Source organism: Arachis duranensis, chromosome 3, assembly GCF_000817695.3.
Source record: "Arachis duranensis cultivar V14167 chromosome 3, aradu.V14167.gnm2.J7QH, whole genome shotgun sequence".
NCBI lineage: Eukaryota > Viridiplantae > Streptophyta > Magnoliopsida > Fabales > Fabaceae > Arachis > Arachis duranensis.
In genome coordinates, this window is record NC_029774.3 from 53,378,416 (window position 1) to 53,385,618 (window position 7,203).

Below are 7,203 nucleotides of genomic sequence, written 5' to 3' on the forward strand. Positions count from 1 at the left end.
TCTTGTTTGATACATTAGAGTAGTTAGTTGATTTGGTTTTCCTTGACTCTAAGTGACCCATTCATAGTGTTGACATAGGACTTAGGGATTGGAATCAACTTTGCCTATTTGACTTATCCTCGATGTATGGTTAACTAAGTAGGATTAACTCTTCATAATCATCATGTGTTTGTGGTCAATGGCTAGGATAGGTAACCTTAGCTCTCAATTACTTTCCAAGAGTTTCTTGCATTTGAATTTTCCTTTCCTTGCATTTTATTGCTTTGACTTTTACTTTCTTGCATGTTAAGCTTTTCATACTCTTGGTTGAGAAATTGGGTGTTTGGGGGCGTAATTGAGTTATGGATATCCATTCCACTTTGTGTGAGAATTGTTAATTGGTTTGGTTTCTCCTAATTCAAAGTGACTGATGAGCGGATAATTTATACGCTTTTTGGCATTGTTGTTACATAGTTTTTAGTATGATTTAGTTATTTTTTAGTATATTTTTATTAGTTTTTAATCAAAATTCACATTTCTAGACTTTACTACGAGTTTGTGTGTTTTTCTGTGATTTCAGGTATTTTCTGGTTGAAATTGAGGGACCTGAGCAAAAATTTAATTCAGAGGCTGAAAAAGGACTGCTGATGCTGTTGGATTCTAACCTCTCTACACTTGAAATGAACTTTTTTGAGCTGCAGAAGTCCAAGTGGCACGATCTCAATTTCGTTGGAATGTAGACATCCAGGGCTTTCCAACAATATATAATTGTCCATGCTTTGCTTGAGTTTTGATGACGCAAACTGGCGTTCAAACGCCAACTCCCTGCCCTATTCTGGCGTTAAACGCCAGAAATAGGTTACAAGCTGGAGTTAAACGCCCAAAATAGGCTGCAAACTGGCGTTTAACTCCAAGAGAAGTCTCTACACGCGAAAGCTTCAATGCTCAGCCCAAGCACACACCAAGTGGGCCCAGAAGTGGATTTCTGCATCATTTACATATTTCTGTAAACCCTAGTAACTAGTCTAGTATAAATATAACTTTTTACTATTGTATTTGAATGTTGGGATCTGTGGATGTTTAGTCCTTAGACATTGGGGGCTGGCCATTCGGCCATGCCTGGACCATCATCACTTATGTATTTTCAACGGTGGAGTTTCTACACACCATAGATTAAGGTGTGGAGTTCTGCTGTTCCTCGAGTATCAATGCAATTACTACTATTTTCTATCCAATTCATGCTTATTCATGTTCTAAGATATCTATTCGCACACAAGAACATGATGAATGTGATGATTATGTGACACTCATCATCATTCTTAACCTATGAATGCGTGCCTGACAAACACTCCCGTTCTACATGCAAACGAGCTTGAATGCATATCTCTTAGCCTTCTGGTTCATGATCAGAGTCTTCGTGGTATAAGCTAGAATCAATTGGCAGCATTCATGAGATTCGAAAAGTCTAAACCTTGTTTGTGGTATTCCGAGTAGGATCTGGGATGGGATGACTGTGACGAGCTTCAAACTTGCAAGTGTTGGGCGTAGTGACAGACGCAATAGGATCAATGGATCCTATTCCAACATGAGTGAGAACCGACAGATGATTAACCGTGCGGTGACAGCACATTTGGACCATTTTCACTGAGAGGACGGATGGTAGCCATTGACAACGGTGATCCCCTAACATACAACTTGTCATAGAAAGGAGTATGAAAGATTGGATGAAGGCAGTAAGAAAGCAGAGATTTAGAAGGAACAACACATCTCCATATGCTTATCTGAAATTCCCACCAATGAATTACATAAGTATCTCTATCTTTATTTTATGTTTACTTATCTTTTAATTATCAAAACCCCATAACCATTTGAATCCTCCTGATTGAGATTTACAAGATGACCATAGCTTGCTTCAAGCCGACAATCTCCGTGGGATCAACCCTTTCTCACGTAAGGTTTATTACTTGGATGACCCAGTGCACTTGCTGGTTAGTTGTGCGAAATTGTGAAAAAGAGTTGAGATTACAATTGTGCGCACCAAGTTGTTGGCGCCATTGAGATCACAATTTTGTTCACCAGTGACCCACTAGCTACTGTTGACTAGGACTTGGGGATTAAGATCAATTATGCCCTTTTGACTAATTCTTGATGTAGGATTGACTAATTAGGATTAATTCACACACAATTACCATGTTTGTGGTCCATAACTAGGATAGGATTCCTTAATTCCCCAATTCTCACCAAGAGTCCCTTTTTAGCATTTGATTTCCTTTTTTGTTACTTTTACTTGATTCCCTTTAGTTTCTTGCATGATCATTTACTTTCTTGCTATTTACATCACTTGCTCTCTCTTGCAATCCCAATTCCCCATGCTCTCCTCCCATAGCCAATAACTAAACACTTAATTGCAACTCCTAGGAAAGACGACCTGGGATTTAAAACTCCCGATTTATTGTGTTTTGATTGTGACATCTTTGAATTAAACTTTGATGTTGGTTGATTGTGGGTTTGGGACTATACTTACAATGCCAATTCTATTTTGAGAGAAATTCCAAACCCGTTTTAGGCCATCATCAAGTTTTAGCTTAAGTTGGAAAATTGGGGATTCCCTTGCTATGGTAGCTTATGCTTGAATTCTTCCTTGAATCCCCACTAATGTTTGTATTTCCAATAGCATCTGGGATCCCGAACTAGGCGCACCAAGCTTCCAAGAAATCTCAAGCAAGTAACAAGACCCCAAATTTGTTTATTCCCAAATTATATTCCGGGGTCCCAAACCGTATTCATTAACACCCTTTCTTGTTGATCATCAAAATTCCATTTGGATGTCATCACTTCAGAATTCTAGTATAGGCACCAAACTGTCCTCTTAGATCTATTACATTGAGCATGGCAGCTTCTATTGTACTCAACCCTTGAGTTTGCAACCTTAATGCTTGAGTTATGTTGCCAACCACTATTCAACTCTCTCTTACTCTTTACTCCACAAAGAGCTCTAAGTTGACCATCTGTTTCAAGCATATCATACTCAAGCGGGACAATAAAGCTAAGAGATATGAATCTTACCCACTCAAATGATATGATGGACAGTCGCTTAGTGAGAGAGGCTCTAACTGGCTTTGGCAAGGTGATTGCAACTCCCTTTTCCTCTTCTTGAATTAACCTCCACCTCTTGACAAGCTTCCTCAATTTCAATTCCTTGTTCACCAACTTCTTCTACACATTTCTCATTGCTCAAGTCATGTGTTAGAGGTTGTGCACAATCCTCCTTATCATCAATTTCACAACACAATGAGGAAGGTTTAACAATCTCAAAATGCACAATAGTTGGTGCGGAATCATCTTCAATGGTAGGGATCGCTGCTTGCTCAACTTCTTCCAATCTTTCATCATTCATAATATGCCTTGGAGGTTGTGCATTATCCTCCTCAACTTCAATTTCAAGCTCAATGGAAGAAAATTCCACAACCTTGGAATCCACCTCACACTCAACTTCTGCTAGATCTTTTACCACTTCTTCCTCTTCAATGATTTTGGCTTCCTCCACTTGTTCCAATACATAGGCCATCTCCTTGTTTTCAAGTTGAGATTCTAAGATCTCTTTCATGCTCTGCTCTTCAGTTGATTCTCTACATTCATCCATGGAAATGCTTTGTTTGTGGCGTGAATCCCATGAGTCTAAGTTAGCTTTAATTTTGGCAAAGTTAGCCATGATAGCTTCGTGCCTCTTTTGGGCTTCCTCTTGCTCCTTGAAAATCAGGATTGTTTTAAGCCGATCCATTGCTTCCATGAGGCGATCCCTTGGCTCTTGTTCCACTTGACTAACTGATAAACCATTATTCTATGGTTTATCTTGTGCTCAATTGAGTGGTTTTTATCAAGTCTTTGCACACTTATTCATACTAATTGCATAGTTTTACATTTTCCTTAATAATTTTGTTCTATAATTGGAAACTTGATTCCCAAGCCTTTAAATTACCAAAAATTAATTCTCCTTTATAAAATTCAATGGCGTGATATGTGTGTTAAGTGATTTCAGGATTTATAGGGCAGGAATGGCTTAGAGGATGGAGAGGAAGCTTGCAAAAAATTGAAGGAACACAAGAAACTAAGGAGAAAACCAGCGAGCAGCGATGCGCACGCATGGCTCAAGCGTGCGCGCGACATGGAGAAAACTGCAGTGACGCGTGCGCGTTCCTGATGCATACGCATGGATTGGAGTTCTGCAATATGACACGAGCGCGTGCTTGACGCGAACGCGTGACACGCCAAAATGACCAGCGACGCGAACACGTGACTGACGCGTACGCGTGACATGCGCGATTTGCAGAATTAACAGAAAACGCCAGGGGCGATTTTGGGCCGTGTTTTGACTCAGTTTTTGGCCCAGAAAACACACATTAGAGGCTATAAAGTGGGGGAATCAATGAGACATTCAAACAACATTCATCATTCACACAATTTTAGGTTTTAGATGTAGTTTTTTAGAGAGAGAGGCTCTCTTCTCTCTCTTAGGATTTAGGATTTAGGATTTAGGATTTCTCTTAGGTTAGGTTTACTTCTTCTTCATTCCAGGTTCAATGTTCCTTTAATTTAGTTTCTCTTCTACTTTTATCTATTCTATGACTTTAGTTCATTTATTTTCCCAATTTGATTTATGAACTCCATGTTAGATTTGATTTTCTTTGTTTAATGCAATTTGAGGTATTTCAGATTTATGATTGCTTTCTTCTATTTATGATATAAATAATTTGGATTTCCCCCCTTGGCTTTGGTTGAGTAATTGGTGACACTTGAGTTATCAAACTCGGTGCTGATTGAAAATTGGAATTTGCTGATTGATTTGGATTCCTCTAACGCTAGTCTTTCCATATGAGTTGACTAGGACTTGAGGAATCAAATTGATTAGTCCACTTGACTTTCCTTTATTTAGTAAGGGTTAACTAAGTGGAAGCAATAAACAATTTTCGTCACACCTAATAAGGATAACTAGGATGGGATTTCCAGTTCTTATACCTTGCAATGGTTTTCATGATAATTAGTTTACTTTATTGCCAATTTATTTTCCTGTTCCCTATTTCAAAAACCCAAAAATATACATGTTTCCATAACCAACAATAAATACTTCGATTATTAATTTTTATTGGGTTTGCTTTAATGACAAACAAGTTTTTGTATGAAAGGATTCTTTGCTGGTTTAGGAGCTATACTTACAACGAGAGCTTATTTGTAAAATTCTAGACCACACAAGAATATGTTCCTAAAAATGGCACCATTGCCGGGGAATTGCAAACGTGTGCCTTATTATCGGTTATTGTAAATATTTTCTTTTTGCTTGTTTGATAGTTTTTGTTAGTTGCTTCTTTTTATTAGTTTTTGTTTTTCTTTTCTACTATGACTTCTCACCCCTCTGGCTACGAGCATGGTTATAACTATGTTACAGGAAGAGGAGACTATAATGCCAACATGCACCATGGTTGAAACAATCAAAGGTGGAAGGAGCCACAAGGATTTGATCAACCCTCTTCGCAACAACCCCCTCTAATGTACTACACGCAACAACCATTCCATGATGCATACTAAGACAATGGTTATGGTGGACCTTTCCATGACACTCAATACCCACCACAACCCCTTCTCCTCAACGTAGCTCTAAACTATCCTACTACCAAACACCCTCATGTGACCCTAACCCTTATCCACCTTATGAACCATACTTAGAACCACCCCCATTCCAGCACAATTACTCTCATGAGCCGCCAGCTCAATATTCACCATCTTCATGCCCTTACCAAGAAGAACCACCTTCCTACCATGCACCCTTTCTCCAAAATAATGAACCCTCCTATCCACCACAACCTCCACTAGATGACAACACCCTTGGTGCTATTCACCAAGGGCAAACAGAGCTTCATACCACACTTGCCTCTATCACTAGTCTCACCTCTACTCTTCAAGCTCTTACATCCCGCATGGACCAATCCTCTACCTCGAATACTCAACCCTCAAGCTCTAGTGTACTTTCTTTTCAACCACATAATAATTTCTCCATCCCATCACCACCCTCCATGGAAGAGCACCCACATCCATCAATCCAAGAGCAAGATGATCCCAATTATACCATGGACATGGAACAAGAGAGAAGGAATCGTCTTAGGGATGCAATCGCGATAGATCGGTTACACGCAGCCTTATTTCCAGAGGAGCAAAAGGAGGCCCAAAATGTGGAGGTAGGAGAGACCCTTGAAGATGAAGGAGTAGTTGAAGGGAGTTTACATAGAAAAGAGATCATCAAGGAGGAGTACGATTTTATGCTAAAACAATTGGAGGAAGCCGTAATTATTGAAGAAGAAGAAGTGGTTGAAGACTTAGGAGATGTTGAACCTCCATGGAAAAGTCAAGTTATAGAGCCTCCTTCAAAGACATTTAAAATTGATGTTGAGGAGGGTGTACAACCTCCAAGGCATAGCTTGGTTGAAGACTTTGAAGAGGTTGATCAAGAGATGGACTCAATCATTGATGAATCCTTATCTACAATTGAATCCTCTCCCATTGGACTTGACATGGAGATTAAAGAAGAAGAAGCACAACCTCCCATGCCCTTTGAAAGCAGTGAAGAGGAGATTGAATTGGAAGAAAGCTACCAAGAGGAAGAGGTTGAAATTGAAGAAGCTTACAAGGAGGTGGAAGAATTCAAATAAGAACACAAGGGAATGGAGCTTGCAAGATCATTAGAAACACCTCTCCCAAGGCCATTACCGTCCAACACAACATTCAATTGGGTAAAATTCTTATCCTTGACCTTTACTTTCCCACTTGAATATGGGTGATGAGCGGATAATTTATACGCTTTTTTGCATTGTTTTTAGGTAGTTTTTAGTATGATCTAGTTACTTTTAGGGATGTTTTCATTAGTTTTTATGCTAAATTCACATTTATGGACTTTACTATGAGTTTGTATGTTTTTTTTGTGATTTCAGATATTTTCTGGCTGAAATTGAGGGACCTGAGCAAAACTCTGATAAGAGGCTGACAAAGGACTGCTGATGCTGTTGGATTCTGACCTCCCTGCACTCGAAATGGATTTTCTGGAGCTACAAAACTTCAAATGGCGCTCTCTTAATGGCGTTGGAAAGTAGACATCCAGAGCTTTCCAGCAATATATAATAGTCCATACTTTATTCGTGATTAGATGACGTAAACTGGCGCTCAACGCCAGTTCCA